General features: G+C 56.3%; 1 protein-coding gene across 2 annotated transcripts in view; it reads right to left on the bottom strand.

Annotated features, from left to right (window-relative positions):
- CCDC85C (coiled-coil domain containing 85C) overlaps positions 1-21,553 on the bottom strand; it is a 94,678-nt gene that overhangs the window by 54,986 nt on the left and 18,139 nt on the right. The gene's annotated exons all lie outside the window — the stretch shown is intronic.

Raw genomic sequence — 21,553 nt, 5'->3', positions numbered from 1 at the left:
CACCTTCCACAGCCCGTCATGTGCACAATCCTCTCCTCCTCCACCATCCCTATGCGGCTCGGCTCTGAGCAGGCTCTCCCACGTCATGGAGGTCTGACCCCCACTGCAGAGGGATGCCAGGGCTGGCACCCCCTGGCATGCAATGCCTGGCACACTGCAGAGAAGGGAAGGACAAGGAGGAAAGGCTTCAATCCCTCCCATAAAAGGGAGACAACCTAGAACCCTCTACAAGAGATCATCTGAAGCCTGAGTAGTACTGGCCTGGACAAATTCAAGTGCTAGAACAACTGGAAGCCTAAAAATTAGGTTGGTCACATGCTTCAGGTGCATGAACTCAGGGGCAGAGTGTGTCTCTGTGATTCATGCAGCCAGGAGGGAGGCTGGGAGGGGGGCAGGCTGCACGGGCAGCTGGGAAGAGCTGCCTCCTCTCTCCCTGGTGCAAGTGGATACCGAAGCCCGGGAGGACAACGGCCCCCACTACGGCTGCCTAACAACGCTTTGTCTGGCTGTTGGGTTCACGGAAGAGTCTATAGTGGACATCCCAACCCAAGCAGAAAAGACTCCAGAACAGCAACAAACACAAATGGGTTTCCAGAAGACCAGGCCAGGGAGGAGGGCAGGGAGACCCCAGAGAAGAGGCAGGATGATACACAAGGACATGCCAGCAGCGCCCACCAAGGCAAGGGAAGGTGGCTTTCAGCCGCGGGGCTGCTGCACCTGGCTGCTCCAGCCCTGAGCCCAGAGGCACAGTGAGCTGTCATAACGCAGCACCGAAATGTCCTGGGCACCGCTGACCATGAGGCCAACTGATGGAGACAACTGTGACAGCAAACAGGCAACTTTATAGAGGGTCACAGGAGACTAGGGAAGGAAGCTGCAAGGGGCTCCCAGCCCTAAGCTCCAGAATCATACTGAATGCTACTTGAAAAGGAAACTGGTCTTTCCTGACCACCCACTCAGTGGACAACTCACTCCTGCCAGTCAGCATCACTGCCAATGTCTCGTGGGCATTTACCATATGCCAGGCACAGGGCCAAGCACACTGCATGGATCATCTCAGACCTCCAAAGTAAGCACCATCAGTGTCCTGTTTTACAGGTAGGGAAACTGAAGCTCTGGACAGCGCTGTAAATTACACACATCACCCAGAATGGTTCCTGGCAGCCTGAGATTTTGAATCCAGGGCTGACTGGCTCAGAGCCAGGATCTTCAGGGAAACACCCCTGGCCTCCCACTTCCCCTCCCCTCCACCTGGAGAGGTGGGGCTTTAGGTTCACACTGGCCTGCAGTGTGCACAAGGTGCCAAGGTCCCTCGGCTCCCCCGGGTCTCAAATGCCTGTTCTCCCTGCCTGGACCCATGAACTCTGCACCCATTTACATCAGCACAGCCTCATGAAATCAGTGTCTGGGCAGGCGCCCACCTCCTGCCAGGCACCTGCTACCCTGAAAAAGCCTGTGAGCAAACTCTGCCCCATGTCCACTGGCCACCGTGGCACCTGGGCAGCATCTGGCATGAACGTGATCTCTCACGTGAATGTGAACATGAACCCCATCACGTGGTCTCTCCCAACGCGGGGGCCTGCAGGAGGCAGGCAGCAGGGGGCTCTCAGGGTGACCAAGGCCTTGGACATTTCACTGTCCTGCACCCTCCACTGAAGGGAAGGAACCCAGATGGCTTCCCCACTCAAGGTGGCAGAGGACACGGTGGGCTGGAACATTTCACAGCAGTCTGCTGTGCCCTGGCCTCCAGAGGTGAGCACGCTAGCATAACATCCAGTACACCCAGAAAACCAGAAGGCAGCGCTCAGGCCTCAAGAGCGCCTGAACCCCTCTACCCTTTCAAAGCCAAGCCGAGAGCCGCCCAAGTTCCCAAGCTGTCCAGGCCTAGATTCCGCTCCAACGCAGCCCATCTCTGGGCCTCAGCCTTGCTTCCTCATCTGTGAGATGGGAAGTGGTCCAATCCCGATTCTCCTCTGTGCGGATGTAGGAGGACGCAATGAGGGCACGGTCACAGGAGCACCTGGGAGAGCAGGTTCACCCACACATTCACAAGTCACCCTACAACCTCGCTCCGGCCAGGCACGGTCTATACACTGTGATAAGGATGTGGTCACACGGGGCAGACCCACAGGAACACAGTAGATGGGACTTTTGGTCGCCCCAGGGGGGTCACAGGAGAGACAGAAGTTTTTCAGGTGGATGAGGTGGGGCATGACAACCAGGGGATGCATGGTGGTGCCGAGACCCCATCAGGGTGCCTGCAGTTTCCTGAAGAGCTTGGTAAGGCTGCGTCCTCACCAGCAGGAGGGACCTCGCGACCACGACAGTCCAGGTGCAGCAGATAAAACTCATCTTAAGATAGGGCAGGAGGCCAGGAACGGGGGCTCATGCCTGCAATCCCAACACTTTCGGAGGCCAAGGCGGGCAGATCACTTGAGGTCAGGAGTTCAAGACCAGCCTGGCCAACATGGTGAAACCCCATTTCTACTAAAAATACAAAAATTAGCTGGGCATGGTGGCGCATGCCTGTAGTCCCAGCTACTTGGGAGGCTGAGGCAGGACCCATGAGTCGGAGGCTACAGTAAGCCGAGTTCGTGCCATTGCACTCCAGCTTGGGTGACAGAGTAAGACTCTGTCTCAAAAAAAAAAAAAAAAGATGGAGCAGGTGGCCTCCAGAGAGTGTCTGTGACTTCCCCAGGGCTCCCCTTCCCTGCTGTCCCTGAATTTGTTCCCCAATACGGGGCCTCTTGAACCTGGGGCTGCTAGACTAGGGCCATTCAAACTGGGCAGTTGTACCAGCCTGAGCCCCTCCTGCCTCTCTGCCTAAAGGGGCCAGGACAGTCTGGGACCAGTCCCCTGGAGTCTCTGCATCTAGACCTGCTTCAGTTCCTGGGTATTTAATCATTTCCCCCGGGAGGGGTGGCGGGGCGGGGGCAGTCTTGTATATTTGGAGTCATCTGCAGCTGTCGACAAGAGTGCTGGCATCTTTGTGTGGCTGCAGCACCCTGAGTGATCCAGGTCCCCAGCCCCAAGTTGGCAAGCTGGGGACAGGCGTGTGCATTTCTTTCTTTCTTTTTTGAGACGGAGTTTTGCTCTTGTTGCCCAGGCTGGAGTGCAATGGTAGGATCTCGGCTCACCTCAAGCTCCGCCTCCCGGGTTCAAGTGATTCTCCTGCCTCAGCCTGCCAAGTAGCTGGGACTACAGGCATGCGCCACCACGCCTGGCTAATTTTGTATTTTTTTAGTAGAGATAGGGTTTCACCATGTTGGTCAGGCTGGTCTCGAACTCCCGACCTCAGGTGATCCCCCCACCTCGGTCTCGCAAAGTGCTGGGATTACAGGAGTGAGCCACTGTGCCTGGCACAGGCGTGCGCATTTCTAAAGGGCTGGAGTGGTGGGGCCCCAAGTCTCCCGACCCCTCCTAACTCCTCCTTCCTCCTTGGCCTTCCTCTCTCAGAACCTCTGCTTGAGGCAGCTCAGGGCACATCCCACCTCTCCAGCTTCCTTGGCGGGTGGGGAACAAGCCCTTGCACACCTAGAAGACAGCACCCCCATGTACCTAGAAGACAGCACCCCCATGTACCTAGAAGACAGCACCCCCATGTACCTAGAAGACAGCACCCCCATGTACCACAGGCAAGCTTGCACGAAGACATGAGGACCCTGCTCAGGAAAGACACGGCCGCTGGACCCAGCGCCAACCCCGAGGGGACTGCAGAGGAGTTAACAGGGGTGGACAGGGTGAGACCCTCAAGGAGGATGCAGCTGGGCCTCCCTCGGGGCAAGCAGGCAGGGCCGCAGGGCCACACATCCCACAAATGTGAGGAGTACTTCAAGTTGCTTTATTATTAGTGGCTTGGCCCAAAGCCAGACACAGGCTCTGAGAAAAGGGCAGATAAAACGTGACTTCAGTCAGCCTCTCTGCCAGACCATCAACACAGCGGGGAGTCAGCATGTCACAGACAGAATGGGGAACGGTGATGGGGGGCGCTCCAGCAGACTTACTTCTGCGGGGTCCTTGCCTCACCTCACCTTGAACATGGGTTCTGGAGGCAGGAAGAACTTCTCTCTCCTGGGAGGGCTGGCGCCTGGCACAGCCCCAGGTCCATGCGCTAGCTGAAGGTTCCTGGGGACTCCAGGACGGGTCATTGCAGACAGAGGCAACTGCAAAGAGGGGACATCAAATCCCATTTCTGACCTGTGTCCTCGCTGTCTACCAAGCCCCGTCCCCAGACCAGCCACAGCAATTCCATCTTTAACCAAAGAATAAAGCAGTAAGGCCCACGTCGACCCATCTTCATGAAGGAAGATCTGAATCCTCGCAACTCCCCGGGGTGGCCCTCCAGTACGAAAGCTGAAAACAAGGAACCAAGAAACAGAGTCGCACAACACAGGGCTCTGGTTTCTGAAGCTCTGATGTCCCCAAAACAAACAGGCTGCTGGGCCAGTGGGGTGTGTGCTCGTCTCCACCAATAAGTATCCCAAAGGGTTCCCTCGATGTCCATGCCTGGGTCCCAGCTCCGCCAGGCTGCCCTGCCCCACAGAGGCACCCCCCACTGCCTGGGGATCTAAGCAGTTACGGCTGCCCTTAGGCTGGGACCAAACCCACAGCCACAAAAATGAATGCCACCTACCCAGGAAGGCTTTGAAAAGACAAGAGACAATGATTCAATGGTCCCAGGCCACAAAGTCAGGATACTCCAGAGCCAAGAGCTGAACCCAGACACATCCAGCCTCAAACCCAGATCCTACACCACCCCAGGTGACCTCATCAGCACTTCAGACATTGTTAGTTCTTTGCACCTCTGCTTCCCCCCAACATGTCACACACTCCGCATTTCAGGTGCAATGCTCCAAGGCAATGCGGGGAGGGATCTAGACCCAGGCAGGACTCATTTGGAACATCTGCGGATGCTGGAGGTTAGAAAGACCCCTGTTGTAATCCCAGCACTTTGGGAGGCTGAGGCGGGAGGACAGCATGAGCCCAGGAGGTCAAGGCTGCAGTGAGCTATGATAGTGTCACTGTACTCCAGCCTGGGTGACACAGCAAGACACTGTCTCAAAAGAAAAAAGAAAGAAAGAGCCCAAGCTCAGGCCCAGCGTTACCCTGAGTGGCTCACAGATAGGCAAGACACAGACCTGTGGGGACGAGGAGGGCTCCAAGAAGAAAGCAGGGCTTGAATGTGCCGTCCTAACACCAAATCACCCTGCCAGGCAGAGGCATCCACGTGCAGCTTTCACATATGTTCTGAGCACCTCACACACCTCATCCCATCCAGCCCTCATTGCAGCCCTGCAATATGGAAAGTTCTAGCATCTCCCTCCTTTATCCCTGAGGAAAGAGGCACAGACAGATTCACCAAGCCCAGGCCCACACAGCAACCAATGCTGGGGCCACTGTGATCCAGGCCCTGGGGCCCTGGAGAGGACTCTTCCTCCTGCCAGGCTCAGAATGGTCAGGACGGTGGGGGAGGCGCTGACCTCAGACAGCTTGAGAGCACCTGCGTGCCTGGCCCCTGCCACAACCTGACCCTTCCACACAGATGAACGGACCCCACTGTATGGATGAGGAGTCACCGCACGGGCCAGAGGGACCCAGGCAGGGTCCAGACGGCAGGGGCTCAGGGCTGGGCCTCGGGTGCTCCGTTTTCAGGGAGAGAGACAGCAGGAGAGGGTCATGGGAGGGTGTGGGGTCAGGGCTATAACCCTCCAGGCCAAGCAGGACATCAAATGCATTCCAGGACCTTGAGAGAGCCTTCCTACAGTCCCGGGGGTCTTCCCAGGACCGGATTCTCCTTATCTAGATATTCACCTTTCCGGCCCCTGAGCAGAACAGAAAGTGTGGAGTTTACAGGCACGTGCAGCTTTGGAGGAGGGGCAGAAAGAGCCAGACCTGCACACAAACGGCAGGGCATTAGCAGAAAAGGCAAAGGGCAGAGCCACCCCACTGGGTGAGTACAGGCCTCTGGCCTGGGTGATCCCAGGAAATGCAAAGGGGCCTCCTTCCCTCTCAGCGGGCGGGGAAAGGCAACCCAACCCTGCCTCCTGGATCCCACGAGGGGCTTCTCCAACTCACAGCCAGCGCAAAGCCAGTTCTGGAGCTTCCCCCACTCCCACCCACTGTCCAGCCAGCCCCGCCACCCCTGCCTGTGCCCAAGTGACTCCACCTGCCAGGGACACTCCCTCTCCAGCAGACCACCCCACCCTCATGGGAAGGAGGAAGGAAGACAAAGGACGAGGAAGACAAAGGCAGCCCAGTGAGGGGCCAGCCGGAGACAAGGGATGGTGGGGGAGGGGCTGGGAGACAACAAGTCCCTTTCAGAGGCAACATGCGGGACTCTAACCTGGCCCTCACAAACCCCTCCCCGGGCTATCTCGCTGAGGCCTGCCTGCCAGAGCTACTGGAACAGTCACAGCGGCAGCAGCAGCAACAACAATAATAATAGTAATGGCTACCAAGTTACAATAAAGCCCCAGCTGCAGCTGCTGTGATGACCAAGTGCCTTTTGGGCTTGCAGGTGCCAAAGGTGCACAGCCGTGCTGTACTGTCGGCCTCACTGGAAGGCTGAGACGCAGACCAGAGAAGGAAGTAGAGGCAAAGGCCCAGAGGCAGCAGCACTGGGCTCCCTGACCAGGAGGTTCTGCTACGTCTGCAGGGCAGCAGGCAGGCCCCTCCACCACTGGAAAGATCAAACACAGTCATGGATGTTAAACGTGCTTTGTAGCATCTCAGATTCTTTTCTTCCCCACTGTGTGCAGTAACATTTACGATGCCAGCAACTCCTTGGAGAAAAAAAGGTGGCTGGGAAATGGAATCACATGCACAGGGTAATTTGTGGCCTGTCCGGGGCCTTTGCCAATGTAAATATTTCAGGCAGGCAGGTGCCCAGTTCAATGCCCCCTGTAACAGGAGCCTGTCTCTGGTGAGCCGATCAGAACAACAAATCCCACCTGCCCCTTTTCTTCCTGCTTTCTGGCACCTCTTGGCACGTGGGCAGCCTGGAACATCACACCTATCCAGCCTCCTGCCCCGCTGAGCTTGGCCCAGAAGCCTCGGGGGAAGGAACTGGAGGGGACGAGGGGTGAGGCATGTGGGCCGAGGAACTGGAGACTGCCTGCTATGGGCACCCTCCCACAGGGCATCTCAGAGCATGAGGCCCAGAGCCCCCAACACTAACCCAGCACCTGGAAGTCTCTGGAAGGCAGAGGCAAAGGCCAGATTCCCCATACACCCTCCCAAGTCTGAGGGCTCAAATTCACAGGGTGGTGGTCCCTAGAGAGACCTCCAGGGTGGGCTTCAGTGGCCCTGGCCCCAGCAGTGTTAGTGAATGGCCAGACTGTGGCTTTCCCCGAGAGTCCCTCCCTCCCCAGGGGATGGGTCTTTTTGTGCCATCACTGCCGTCTCCTCCCCGCTACTTTCCCCAAGGAAGCAAAGCTGTGGCATGTGGCCTTCCTCACAGGACCATTGCAGGGGCTGCTGGCTAGTGTCTTGGCCTGTAATCCCGGTTCCCATCCCCACTCCAAGCCCCTGCTCCACAGGGAAGCCAGAGGGCCTCAGAAGTGTAAATGATCAGGTATGACACTTCCATCAGGCTTTAGATAAAATCCCAACCCCAATAGCTCCTCCTACCCTGCCCCCTTCAGTCACCAGACTCCAGCCACAGGGCCTGGTCAGCTCCCGGAAAGCTCTCACGTCTGCCCTTTGCTGGAAACCTTCCAGGGACGACAGCTCCTTATCATCCAAGCCCCAGATGACCCGGCCTCTCCTTAAGAGGCCTCCCCTGCCACCATCTGTTTTCTGCTCTTCCTAGCACTCACCAGGATATGAAACTCTCCCGCCCATGGATTTGTTTGCCGGTTTATCCGTCTCCTGAAGGAGACTTCTGTCTGTCTCGCTTCATGTAAGTATCCCAGGAGCATGGAAATGGGGCCTGGTGTGCAACAGGTGCTCAGTAAACGGCTGAGGAAAGAATGTCTGCCCAAGTGCCAGGGTGGGAGGCATGGACCTGAGGCAGCACCTTCTCTTAGCTCTGAGCCCCGCCTTCGCCGCCTGAGAGATAGGATGGCAGCAGCCTCAGAGCAGAAGGCACCCTGGTGACCGCAGAAGACACCACACGTAAAGGCAGAGGACAGAGCCCGGTGCTAAAAATGAGTGGGGACAAGTGAAGCCTTGGCTGTTTCCGGGATGCTCAGACCAGGCAGGGACTCAGGCGTGCGGCTACCTGGGCACCACTTCATTTCCTCCGGTACCTCGGAGTCCCCACCAGGCCTGCTGCTCAGCTGTCCAGCGTCACTCAGCCTCCTGCCTAGAGCAAACAGGACCTCCAGGTGCTCCCTGCAGGGGATTGAGCCACGGGCGGCCAGGACTCTAGCGGGAACCCTCAGGGAGCTGGCTCTGCCTGGTGCATGGGTGGGGGTGCTCATCAGTTTCAGAAGCTGCTCCCAGGCCCCCCATTTTCCCAATCCCCTCAGAAGAGTTTTGTTGGAGCTCCACTGAAGGTCATTTAGCCTCAAATGGAAGCAGGGAACCCTCTGCTGTCGGTGACATGCAGGAAAACCCACTGAGGCCATGCCTTTGAGGTCCAGTACCCCTGCCCCACCCTGGGCCTCAGTCTCCCCATGGAGGCGCTGGCTATCCAGAGCCAGTGAGGCAGCCCCAGCCTGAACGTTCTGGCTCAAAGGACAGGGTGAAGCCAGATGCCAACACTTCCCTCCAGGGCAGGGGCCCGCAGCCGCAGAGCTTGGCTCTAAATGACACCAACCTCCTTGCTCTGCGCAGCCCTGGGGTGGCCCTGCATTCCCCATGACACAGGGCGGAGGTGCTGCCATTGGGTGGGATGGCAGCCCTCCAGGAGACGCACCCCTTACAATACACCTAACCCCTCCGCCCTTGCCCTGCAGAAGCCTGGTTAGAACCCATGGCCTCACTCCTCTGGGCCTCCAAGCACTCCAGGGCCTCTATGCAAGTGAGGGCAGCCACTGGGGCCTCCCACATCCTCCCTAGGTGGAATTCTCCTTTTCTCATCAACTCATCTCATCCTAGCATGCGAAGGGCAATCAGGGACAGCCATGTTCATGAGCTGCCATTTGGAACTGGCATTTGGATCTTGATGGAATGTCCTCGTTGATAGGAGAGCTCGGTGCAAATGCCAGGGATGCACAGGAGTTAAATTCTGAGACAGGACTGCCGCTCTCTCCTGCTTCTGCCGTGCCTGCCCAGCCTCCAGAACAAGCCCATGTGCTGCAAGCTGCCACCTTGCTGTGCTCTCTCACCTGCCACCTGCCCTCAGCACCAGCAACACGAGCAAGACCTCAGCCTCCCCGCAAGGGAAGCTCAACAAAGAAGTGAACATTGCTCCGGGGATTTTTTTGTCTGGCAGAAGCAGTTAGATCTGATCTCAGCTGGAATCCTTCCTGGATTGGAAGACACTGAGCCACTCTCTATGCTGTATCCCAGCCACAGCTCACTCTCCCCCAACCAGGTCCTGACACACCCCGTATGCTCCCCTCACCTCCCACACGCTCCCCTCACCCCATCCCCACTCGCTCCTCCCAGACGGAGGCACAGGGAACCCTGCCAAGTTCAATCCAGACCTTGGGCAGGGAGGCAATAAAGCCGAGGGAGGTGGGGAGTTCCTGGCCTGTGAGGAGGGGAGGCAGGGTGGCCTGAGGGGAATTTAGGGAATGCAGAGAGATAAGGGGAGAGAGGGGAGGAGAGGCAACGGTGCTGATGGCATCAGCCTGCTGGGAAGGAGCTTCATGAGCACTATCTGATTTGCTTGGTCCTTGTGTCTGCCGGAGGGGCACCAGCTGGGTCAGGTGGCCTGACCACTCACAGCTATGACCCGCATTCCTGAACCTGCTTCCACATCTGCAAAAGAGACTGGTGGATGGCCTGCAGGGGATTCTAGGAGGTTAAGGAGGTCACGGGCCAGATCCCCACCCAGGGACAGGCCGTAGAAGCCATTCAGCGGGACACTGGCCATCCCATGGATCACCCCCAGGGCTGCACCCACAGACCCTGAGAAGCCAGTGACTGGTCAAGGTCACAGGGCAAATGCCTTCAGGGAGGGGCAGAAAGACTTCCTGGAGGGTCAAGACTGCAGCCAGTGGGTGGCCTTTTGGATGGCATCTGTAACAGGGCTTGGTCCCAGCCTCCACGGGGATGGTCAGGGTGCTCTTCCTTCCTGCTGACTGGCATTGCCCCCAGGATCCGGCCCTGTTCCACCTGAGTTCCTGTACACAGGAGTCTTCCGTGGGGTGAGGCCGCGTCCTGACCCTCAGCCAGCGCAGGGAATTAGGATGCTTAGTGCATATTAGTGACTGTGCCAGGGGAGTGCCAAGGCCCTCAGGAACCCGGGAGAGGCCTCATGACTCATGAGCGTGGCTCCTGGGTCCCCCTGCCACCAGGAGGACCTGTTGAGAAAGGGAGAAAACTCTCTCAAGAGCTCAAAGCATCCCAAAAACGCAAGCTGCCAACATCAGAGGAAATCACCCACAAACGTCTGTCACCACTAACTTTCTTCCCCTTAAATGGACAATAAGGTGGCAGCCCTGTACGTCCCAGCTGCCGGGGGACCCTGTATGATTTGAGTCTCTGTGCACAGTGGGCCTGTATTTGCTGGGCCTGCAGGCTGCCAGGGACGAGCAGGCCATGAGGTCATCCCTCTCCAGGCTTCCACTGGCCTGCCCTGAGCCACTGGGGCCATCGACAGTTGTCAGAGATAAAACAAGTAGGGAGCTGGCTTCCAGGGCAAGGGGCCCACCCAGGGATACCCGGGCTGAAAGCTGGTGTACTGCTACACGACTAACCCCCACAGATTGCCTGTGGTTCACAGCTGCCTACAGGGGGCAGGGGTGGACATCAGGAATCCAAATCACCTACGAGGCCAAATCACACACATGAGCAGAGATGACACCCCAATCACTCCCTTCCAGAAACTGAGCTGCAACAGAAAACCCGGGGGAAACCCACCGCTGCGACCACCCCACTCCTCCAAACCTCACCGGTCTGTGCCTCTCTAATGAGCGTGGCTCACACTAATGGCCACATCTTCCTGCATCCCCAAAAAGTAGCCACCATCCCACAAAGAGGGCCAGGGGTACATCCAAGGCATAAACAGACACTGGGTGAGGATTTAAAGAGCCCTTCAGTAAAACTCAGAGCATGGCTGCTTTGCACACAGGCCTCCCAAAGCCCACTCTCTGACCCCATCTAAAACCCAGGGCCAGGGCCCCACAAGGGTGGTCCCAAGGGTCCCCAGGCCACACGGCTTAAGGCACCCCTTCCTGCTCTGACATGCAGGACCAAGCTAGCCCAGGAGAAGGACTGAGTCCCTGTGAGCAGCAGCTCCCAGGAGCCGCACCCTCACCTCTGCCTGGAGACTCCTGACCTGTCATCTCCCAGGACAGGATGGTGCTGTCCACGCACTTCCCATGAACCACACCTGTGGGACCTGCCTCCCTGGCCCAGCAGCTTAGCCTCTGAGAACCTGTGAGGCCCAGGGAGTCCACACACGGATGCCAGGGGCAGGCAGGATGCAAATGGCTCCAGAGTTCCCCAACACCTGCCCCAACCCCCTAGCCTTGCCCTTTCCCACCAAACGTGGTGGGATCCGGGCTCCTGACTAGGGCTGGCTGGATAGCAGCAAACAATCACATGGCCTCTTTCCCGGTTTACAATCTTCCTACCCCATGACACCTTGGGGATTCAGAGGGTGGAACGGACTATCAGTCACTCTACAAGAAAGTGGAGGCTCAGAGAGGGTAAGGAACATGCCCAAAGACAACACAGCGAGGCAGCACTGTCTCCGGGTCACCCTGGATGCCTTCAGCACAGCTCCTACCCACACCCACTGCAGAACTCTCGCTCACCCCCAGGCCGCCTGGAGGCACGGTGGACACCAGCAAGCGCCCATGCCCAGGACCCCTGCCCTCCCCTCCCTGATCAGTCCCACAGCTGGCTGGAGGCCTGGGGAGTCAGAGCAGACATTGTCGAGGGGCAGGGCTGCATGGAGCTGGGTCAATTCCAAACCCCAGAAAACATCATCCCTGGGCTCCTCTCCTCTCTGGTTCCAAGTCGGCATCTTACTCCTCACTCCCCCTTCCCAGGCAGCCTTGCCCATGGTGCTTAATAAACACACACTGAATAAGCAACCACATCACTACCATTTCAGAACCTACCGCAGGCCACTGTGCATCTCCGGTTTCACAGCTCTGCAGGAGTGTCGCCGAGCCCACTTAGCAGCTGAGGAGACCAAGGCTCAGAGAGGGTTGACGTGTCCAGCAAGTGGGCAGCAGATGTGGAGTCACACGGGGCTCCCTGGGCCCAGGACAGGGTGGGTGGGACACACAGGGAGGCCCAGGGTGACTCCATGTCTGCCGCCCACTTGCTGGGCATGCCGTCTCACCTCTCTGAGCCTCAGTTTCCTCAGCTGCTAAGTGGGCTCCGGGACACTCCTGCAGTGAATGAGATTGGCATGGGGAGCTGAGGAGCTGCACTTGGGAAGGTGCAGAATGGGGTGGGAAGGAGTGAGGTGTGTGTCTGCGAGTACATGTGTGTGTGCATGTATCCACACCCATACAGCCCATCCTGTATCCCCTATCAGTGTGTGTGTGTGTGTGTGTGTGTACACATCTCCACAGCCATACGGCTCATCCTGTATCCCCCATCAGTGTGTGTGTGTGTGTGTACACATCTCCACAGCCATACGGCTCATCCTGTATCCCCCATCAGTGTGTGTGTGTGTGTACACATCTCCACGCTCATACAGCCCGTCCTGTATCCCCCATCAGTGTGTGTGTGTGTGTACACATCTCCACGCCCATACAGCCCGTCCTGTATCCCCCATCAGTGTGTGTGTGTGTGTGTACACATCTCCACGCCCATACAGCCCATCCTGTATCCCCCATCAGTGTGTGTGTGTGTACACATCTCCACACCCATACAGCCGGCACCTGTGTTCCCTGTCATGCAGTAGGTTCTTAAACGGTAGTGATGTGGTTGCTTACTCAGTGTGTGTGTGTTAACTCCCATCACTGTGTGTGTGAGTCTGAGTGTGCACATGTCTCCACACCCGCATGGCCTGTACCTATATAGTCTCCTGTCACTGTGTGTGTGTGTGAGTCTCCACAGCCTGCACCCTCCTCTTGGTCATGTTCAATGATTTAAAAGCACCCTCCCCACTGCTTCTATTTTTGCTTTTGACCTTTAGTTGAATGCTCACAGCTGCTGGGCCGTTGGCACGGTGGTGAGTTCATCACGTGTAATCGGGAGAGAGGACAATTTTAATTCCTTTAATACAAGTGCCGCTGCCCCAGCCCCCTTCCAAGACCAGAGCTGGCTTCTCTAAGCACTTCCCTAGGGTGAGGATATAATAATCTGCTGGAAGGTGTGACTGTGCCGTGGCAGGCTCTAGGTGACAGGTGGATGTGGTCCGTGTCACCCTGCTGGTGTTGACATACTCCCTGCCCCACCTCCATCCACTAGCCCTGCTGGGGCATGGAGGAGGCTGCTCTCTTACGAACACTTCGGGCTGAAAAACCGCAGACTCTCTCCAGTGCTCATGAAGCCCCTACTGCAGGTGAGGAAACTGAGGCACAGAGCCAGAGAGAGCTGCTCAGGTCACACCATGGAGGCTTGTCTGACCCAGGTGGCCCTGAGTCCAGAGGTGCCCACCTGGGGACCTACACAGTCCCCTGAGCTCCGGAGTGTCTTTTCCCCATGAAATGGCATCAGGGAGACCCCTGTCCTGGGACTGAAGTTCTGCCTCCAGCCTCGGTGCCAAACAAGCCAGAGAAGTGGCGGGGCTGCCCCCACAGGCACCGTCCTGGACACAGTGTCCCTGTGGTGTCCCTGTGCACACCTGTGGAACCTGCTCTGCCGGTGGAGGAGGAGAAGTGGGGGAGGGGGGCAGGGAGGCCCAGTGTGACTCTGAGTCTGCTGTGGGCTCTGGGACACTCACACAGTGAGTGGGACCTACAGGGGAGCTGGCAGGGGCCTGGGGTTGGGAGCTCCTCCTACCCTGCCCTCCCAGCCCTGCTCCTTCTGCCCAGATCCCAGGGCATACGTTCCCAGCTGCCCCACTGACTACCTCACTCCCAACTCTTCCTGGAGCCTTCTCCAGGGCCCAGCCCCAGACGGCCCAGGCAAGAAACCTAGAAGGAAGAGGTGGGGCCAGAAAGGCGAGGATCGGATTCGGGATTGAGGTGGGGGCTATGGTCAGTTCCCCGGGAGGGGCAGGGACAGGCCTAGAGGAAGCAGGGGCAGGCCTAGCGGAGTCCAGGGCAGCAGGGGAGAGGTCCCCACGTCAGCTCCTGCCTGCTGTCACCTCTCCCGATTCCTTCTCCATCCCACTCAGGAATGGGGGTGGGGGCTCCCATCTCACTACACTGAGGCACACACGGTTGTTGGTTGTTAGGCTGCCTACCAGAGGTTGCCCAAGGCCAGGCCACCCTGTCCACCCCCATCTGGCTCAGTCCCAAGACTTTGAGAGTCTTGGCCAGGGTAGGGCATTAATGACCTCAGCAGCAGGCCACAGTGACAAACCCCACATACCCCACATACCCCGGAGTGAGTCACTTGGGCAGGGCTGGCCCCTTCCTCTTGGCCTCACATTCCTAAACAGTAGACACCTTCCAGGAACTCGGTCAGCAAAGTGGCTGGAGTTGCTGGGACAGACAGCCTGTGCAGGCCTGGCCCCCAGCGCACCCAGAGGAAGGAGAGGCTGGGCGGCTCAGCTGTGGCCCCGGAGCTCAGCAGGCCCAGCCCCCAGGGACACAGCCCACATGCACAGTGGGTGACAGAACAGCTACACAGCCCAGCCCGGAGAGAAGAGCACACCTCCGACAGTCACTATGAGTGCAGTGGGGGAGGCAGAAGGGGCTTCTGGACACTGAGGTTGCTGGAAAAGCAAGCAGAGGGCGGCATCTCAGCCACAGGCTGGAGACATACGGGACGTCCCCAGCAAGGGGAGGAGGGGAAGAGGGCAGGGACGGAGGGAACTGGAGGTGGAGAAGACAGCCAGGGAAAGCGGGGAGGTATGAAAACGCCCGGCTAATGGTGTTAAGGAACTGCCACTCATGGCCGGGCGTGATGGCTCACATCTGTAATCCCAGCACTTTGGGAGGCCGAGGTGTGTGGCTCATTTGAGGTCAGGGGTTCAAGACCAGCCGGGCCAACATGGTGAAACCCCCCCCTCTACTAAAATTACAAAAATTAGCCGGGTGTGGTTGGTGGGTGCCTGTAGTCCCAGTTACTTGGGAAGCTGAGGCAGGAGAATGGCTTGAACCCGGGAGGTGGAGGTTGCAGTGAGCCGAGATCACACGACTGCACTCCAGCCTGGGTGACAGAGCAAGACTCCATCTCAAGAAAAAAAAAGAAAAAGGCACTGCTGTTCGTCTTCTTCCAAAAAACACGGGAGAGGAGTGTGGCACAGGCGTACCAGCGAGATCACACAGCACCTCCAGCTTTATTTTCAGAATCCTGAACCTGATGCCCAGGGGTCCTCAGAGAGCCAAGTGCAGGGTGGGGGCTGTGTTTCAGGAAGGACAGAGTGAGGGCTGGAGGAGACCATCCCGGAGGCAGAGAGGCCAGCTGGGAGGCTGGTCCCACAATCAATGAAGCAAAGAGGAGGAGTAGGAGGGGTGAAACCCCACCATCAGCACTGGAGAAGGAGTGGCAGGTGTGCCCAGCGCCACGCTACCCCGGCCAAGACCACACCCATGCTCAAACCACTGGGCTCTCCAGGGCAAAGACCTGGGCAAAGCAGGATGGACAGGCCTGGTCAACCCAGAGCCCTGTGAGCAGACCACCAACTATGCCACACCAAGCTGTTCAGACCCACCAGATGCCAGACCCCGCCTGCAAAGAACACAGCCCCTGAAGATAAACATGGAAGTTCTATCTTCTGGGACAGAGCTGCCAGGTAGGAGGACAGCGTATGGAGCCTCACACCTGGGGTCTGGCCTCATTCCCCCCACCCATGGCCACTCTCAACCACTCCACGAGTGGGCGGAAAGCCAGTGACCGGTGCAGGGCTGCCTGCCTGGCCTGGAGCGTCCATGACCCCTGCCTGGGCCACCACACAATCGCTCCCTTTGTTCCCCGGATCCCCATTGTCTGCAATTCTCTCGCCTGCCTGCGCCAGGCCAAAGGAGGATTTCCAGGGGGATTTCTCAATGGGCTCGCAGGGAAGCATCCTGTCTGCAGGACCTGCTGCTCGCAGCCTTCCTTGAAAGGCCACAAAGCAGGATGGGGGCTGACAACCCTTGGTAAATGGCCCCAGATGTGAGCAGCTATTTTAAACCGAGCCATCTTCGGGCTACGTGGTGGATAGGGGGCGGGTCAGAAAGGTCGTTCTGTCTTAACAACTAAAAGCTGCGTCTTCCCATGACTGACCATGACCGACGCATCACGGCAAGTCACTTCCTAGTGTGAACCCTCTTTGGCTCCTCCTGACAAGCCTGTGAAGGACGTCAGAGTGTGCCCCGCTTCCCCAGGAGGAAACCGAGGCTCAGGAAACTGAGGCACATCCCTTTGTGCGACCTAGTCCGGGCTGTTTCAGACACACATCCCCATGTTCACTCAGGATCGGCCATCTCAGGTGGCCACACCCAGCGGGGGTGGGGGGATGCTGGCCGAGGCCTGTGTGTTTCCAAGGCTATCCCCTCCTGACATGGACAGGGGTGCCAGGCCTGGCCCCCCATCACTGTCAGAAAGGTGTAGGCGCGGCCTAGCAGATACAGCTGCACTTCTGATGATGACCACCCTGAGGTCCCCGGGGGGGGGTCCGCACCATGGAACAAGCAAACAGCCACCTCGCAGAAGGTGTACAAAGAACAGTCAGTGACGTGACAAGGTACTCTCCACCTGCGCATGTGAAGAGTTGGGATCAAAAATGGTAGGAATGGCCGGGCGCGGTGGCTCAAGCCTGTCATCCCAGCACTTTGGGAGGCCGAGACGGGCGGATCACGAGGTCAGGAGATCGAGACCGTCCTGGCTAACACGGTGAAACCCCGTCTCTACTAAAAAATACAAAAAAAAAAAAGCTGGGCGAGGTGGCGGGCGCCTGGAGTCCCAGCTACTCGGGAGGCTGAGGCAGGAGAATGGCGTAAACCTGGGAGGCGGAGCTTGCAGTGAGCTGAGATCTGGCCACTGCACTCCAGCCTGGGCAACAGAGCAAGACTCCGTCTCAAAAAAAAAAAAAAAAATTGGTAGGAATACCACGTGGCAAAATGTGTTTTTGAAAATGGATGTCTTGTCTATGGCCATACCACCATGAACGCACCTGATCTCAGCTGAAAATGGATGTCTCGGATAGGAGGCTGAACAGAAAAAAAAAATGTTAAGTCGGCTGGGCACAGTGGCTCACACCTGTAATCCCATCACTTTGGGAAGCCAAGCTGGGTGGATCACCTGAGGTCAGGAGTTCAAGACCAGGCTGGCCAACATGGTGAAACCCCGTGTCTATTAAAAATACAAATGAGCCAAGTGTGGTGGCGCACGCCTGTAATCCCAGCTACTTGAGAGGCTGAGACAGGATAAGCACTTGAAACCAGGGGGCAGAGGTTGCAGTGAGCTGAAATCACACCTCTGCACTCCAGGCTGGGCAATGGAGAAAGACTGATTCTCAAAAAAAGAAAAAAAATGTTAAGGCCGGGTGCAGTGGCTCAAGCCTGTAATCCCAGCACTTTGGGAGGCCGAGACAGGCAGATCACAAGGTCAGGAGATCCAGACCATCCTGGCTAACATGGTGAAACCCCGTCTCTACTAAAAAAAATACAAAAAAACTAGCTGGGCAAGGTGGCGGGCGCCTGTAGTCCCAGCTACTCGGGAGGCTGGGGCAGGAGAATGGCGTAAACCCGGGAGGCGGAACTTGCAGTGAGCCAAGATTCGGCCACTGCACTCCAGCCTGGGCGACAGAGCGAGACTCCGTCTCAAAAACAAAAAGAAAAAAAAAGTTAAGTAAAAACTAGGGAAATCTGAATCAAGAATGGATTCTAATTGATACCAATCAATACGGGTTCATTCATTGTAATGAATGTACAAGACCAGTTAAGAAGTTGATAGGGGACACTGGGCACAGAGTTTATACGAGAACTCTCTGTATCTCAATTTTTCCATAAATTTAAGATCTGCCCCAGGCTGGTCTGAGTGCAGTGGTATTCACAACTAATTGACCACAATCAGCTACAGATTTCTTTGTCCCTTCTCCACTCCCACTGCTTCGCTTGACTAGCCTTTAAAAATATTCTTTTTAAAAGCCTTTTAAAAAAATTAAACTAAAAAAAAATTTTTTAAAAGATAAAACTGCTCTAAAAAACAAAGTTTATCTTTAAAAGTGTGCATAACTGGCAGGGCATGGTGGCACACCTGTAATCCCAGCACTTTGGGAGGCTGAGGCAGATGGACTGCCTGAGGTCAGGAGTTTGTGACCAGCCTGACTAACACGGTGAAACGCCATCTCTACTAAACACAAAAAATTAGCTGGGCATCGTGGCACATGCCTCTAATTCCAGCTACTTTGGAGGTTGAGGCAGGAGAATTGCTTGAACCCAGGAGGCAGAGGTTGCAATGAGCCAAGATCGCACCATCACACTCCAGCCTGGGCAACAAGAGCAAAACTCCTTCTCCAAAAACAAACAAAAAAACTGCTGGGCGCAGTGGCTCACGCCTGCTATCCCAACACTTTGGGAGACTGAGGTGGGTGGATCACAAGGTCAGAAGATTGAAATTAGCCTGGCCAATAAGGTGAAACCCCATCTCTACTAAAAAAATACAAAAATTATCCAGGCATAATGGCAGGCGCCTGTAGTCCCAGTTACTTGGGAGGCTGAGGCAGGAGAATCGCTTGATCCCAGGAAGCAGAGGTTGCAGTGAGCCAAGATTGCATCACTGCACTCCAGCCTGGGAGACAAAGCGAGGCTCTGTCAAAAAAAAAAAAAAGTGTATATAACTAACATACACCTATGATAAAATCTCATAAAACACTGTACACACAGAGAAATGAGTGCATGTAACAGGCAGGTGCAATCTGAGCTCAGGTTTGCAGTCTAGGCTGCGCTGTGTCACTGTCATGGTCCTGGCTGTGATAATGTACTCCTTACGTGAGATGTCACCACTGGGGGAAGCTGGGGGAAGGGTACACAGGAGCCCTTTGCACTACTTTGCAACTCTTTTTCTTCTTTTTAGAGAAGTGGGGCTCACTATGTTGTTCAGGCTGGCCTCCAACTTCCTAGGCTCAAGTAATCCTCCCGCCTTAGCCTCCCAAGTGGCTGGGACTACAGGTACACATAACCATGCCTGACTTACTTTTGCAGCTTCTTGTGAGGGTAGGATTAGAGATGATTTTTAAATCATAATTTTGAACATCACAGTGTCTTCTGAGCATTCCCACAATGAGCAATGGATTACTTAGGGGCCGCTGATCCTCTGCACCTCCACCAGCGATAAATCACGTGGTGGTGGGGAGTGGAGTCAGCAGTCCAAGGACCTGGTGAGATAGCAGCTGGGAGGTACTCCTGCCCCCATCCAGGCAGGATGCTTGTCCAGCAGGCCACCCGGAGCACACAAGCATCCTTGCCACACCATCACATGCTCTCCCTCGCACAGAGACCAGATAAATAAGGGGGCTGCCTTGCTCCCCAAGCCTGGTGGGGTTTATGTGTCATGTCACCTCAGCAGAGGTTCTAGCCTCCCTGAGCTCCGCTCAGGGGCATCTCAGGATACATTAGGAAGACAGAACTCACGCAGGGGTGTACAGTGTGCAAGAAGAAATCTATCACATGGCGGACACTGAAATGTAAATCCTGCATGGCTTTGCAGCCAGAGTAAGTTTTCCTACCAGTGCTCAACTTTCAAGTCCACATAACTGCCCCACTGCCCACAGAAGCGGAAAAAAAAAATCACACTCCAAATAAGAACTGCTTTGGGGCTGGGCGCAGTGGACGCTGTAATCGCAGCACTTCGGGAGGCTAAGGCAGGAGAATGGCTTGAGCTCAAGAATTTGAGACCAGCCTGGGCAACACAGCAAGACCTTGTCTCTACAGAGAAACATTTGTTTTAAATTGGCCAGGCATGGTGGCACACACCTGCAGTCCCAGACACTCGGGAGGCTGAGGCAGAAGGATCTCTTGAGCCAGGAAGATAGAGGCTGCAGTGAGCTAAGATTGGGAAACTGGGCCGGGCGCGGTGGCTCACGTCTGTAATCCCAGCACTTTGGGAGGCCAAGGCGGGCCAATCACGAGGTCAGGAGATCGAGACCATCCTGGCTAACACAGTGAAACCCTGTCTCTACTAAAAAAGACAAAAAAAAATTAGCCGGCCGTGGTGGTGGGCACCTGTGGTCCCAGCTACTCGGGAGGCTGAAGCAGGAGAATGGTGTGAACCCGGGAGGCGGAGCTTGCAGTGAGCCAAGATCACACCATTGCACTCCAGCCTGGGCAACAGAGCGAGACTCCATCTCAAAAAAAAAAAAAGATTGGGCAACTGCACTCCAGCCTGGGCCACAGAGCGAGACCCTGTCCCCCTCCACCCCCAAAAATAACTGCCTCCATACTACACCTGTTCAGTCCTCCCATGGGAAGCGAGGACACATGCCAATAACCAATAACAGTGTCACTGTGGGCCACACTCACAGTGGTACGCAGAGACTATCTGGGTGCTGGGGTCACAGGTAGTTATTTTTCTAAATTTCCTACAATAAACAGGAAATAGTTTGGGAAGAAGAAAAAGTTACTGATGGGGAAACTCTGCTTTTATGTGGACAGAACACAGAAAGGTGGTGTGGGCAGGTGTCAGGTGTGGGGACCCCAGAGTCAGACTGCTGGGGTCAAACCCCAGCTCTGCCGCTTTCTCCACTGGGACCTTGGGCAAGTGACTTCACATCTCTGCACCTCAATTTGCTCTTTGCTCAAATGGGGAACATAAGTGTTTTTGCCCTGCAAAAGTCAAATGAGTGACTGTGTAGAAAGTGCTGAGTGACTGTCAGCTATTATTGTTCCTACTACTATTGTTGTCACCATACACCCATCTTGTTTGATCCTCAAGAGCCCACACAATGGGATGCCTGGGACACCTCATTAACAGACAGAAAGGTGCAGCACGTGGGTCTGCAGCCTTGTCTGAGATCACATGGGTGGATGCACAACCAGACCAGCATTCAGATGCAAAGACCCTCCCTCTGGGCCTCCTTAGGTGGCACAGATCCTCGGGGCACCAGCCAGGTAACTAAAGACCTCCTTACCCGGGGCCCACTTAGCAAGGTGGTGTGGCTGTCCCAGCCCTTTGCCAAACACAGCAGGGAAGTTAAGTCCAAGACCCTTCTTCCCTGGACCTTAGGCCTGAAACTAGAAGGTGGCCCTGGTCGGGGCACGGGGGCACTGGCACCCAGGCCTCCTTCCTCCTCCCACACAGAGCTGCTGTCCCTTTCTGGGCAGGACCTTCTTTCCAGGTTGCCCTTCCCTGCCTTGGGTGGCACCCAGACCAAGCAATAACAATGACCCCACATGACTCTGAGGCCCAGAATCAGGCAGGGCTGGAGGGGAGCTCAGGG

This window comes from Trachypithecus francoisi, unplaced genomic scaffold (assembly GCF_009764315.1).
Source record: "Trachypithecus francoisi isolate TF-2019V2 unplaced genomic scaffold, Tfra_2.0 Lachesis_group3, whole genome shotgun sequence".
NCBI lineage: Eukaryota > Metazoa > Chordata > Mammalia > Primates > Cercopithecidae > Trachypithecus > Trachypithecus francoisi.
This window is presented reverse-complemented; position numbering and strand designations above follow the sequence as displayed.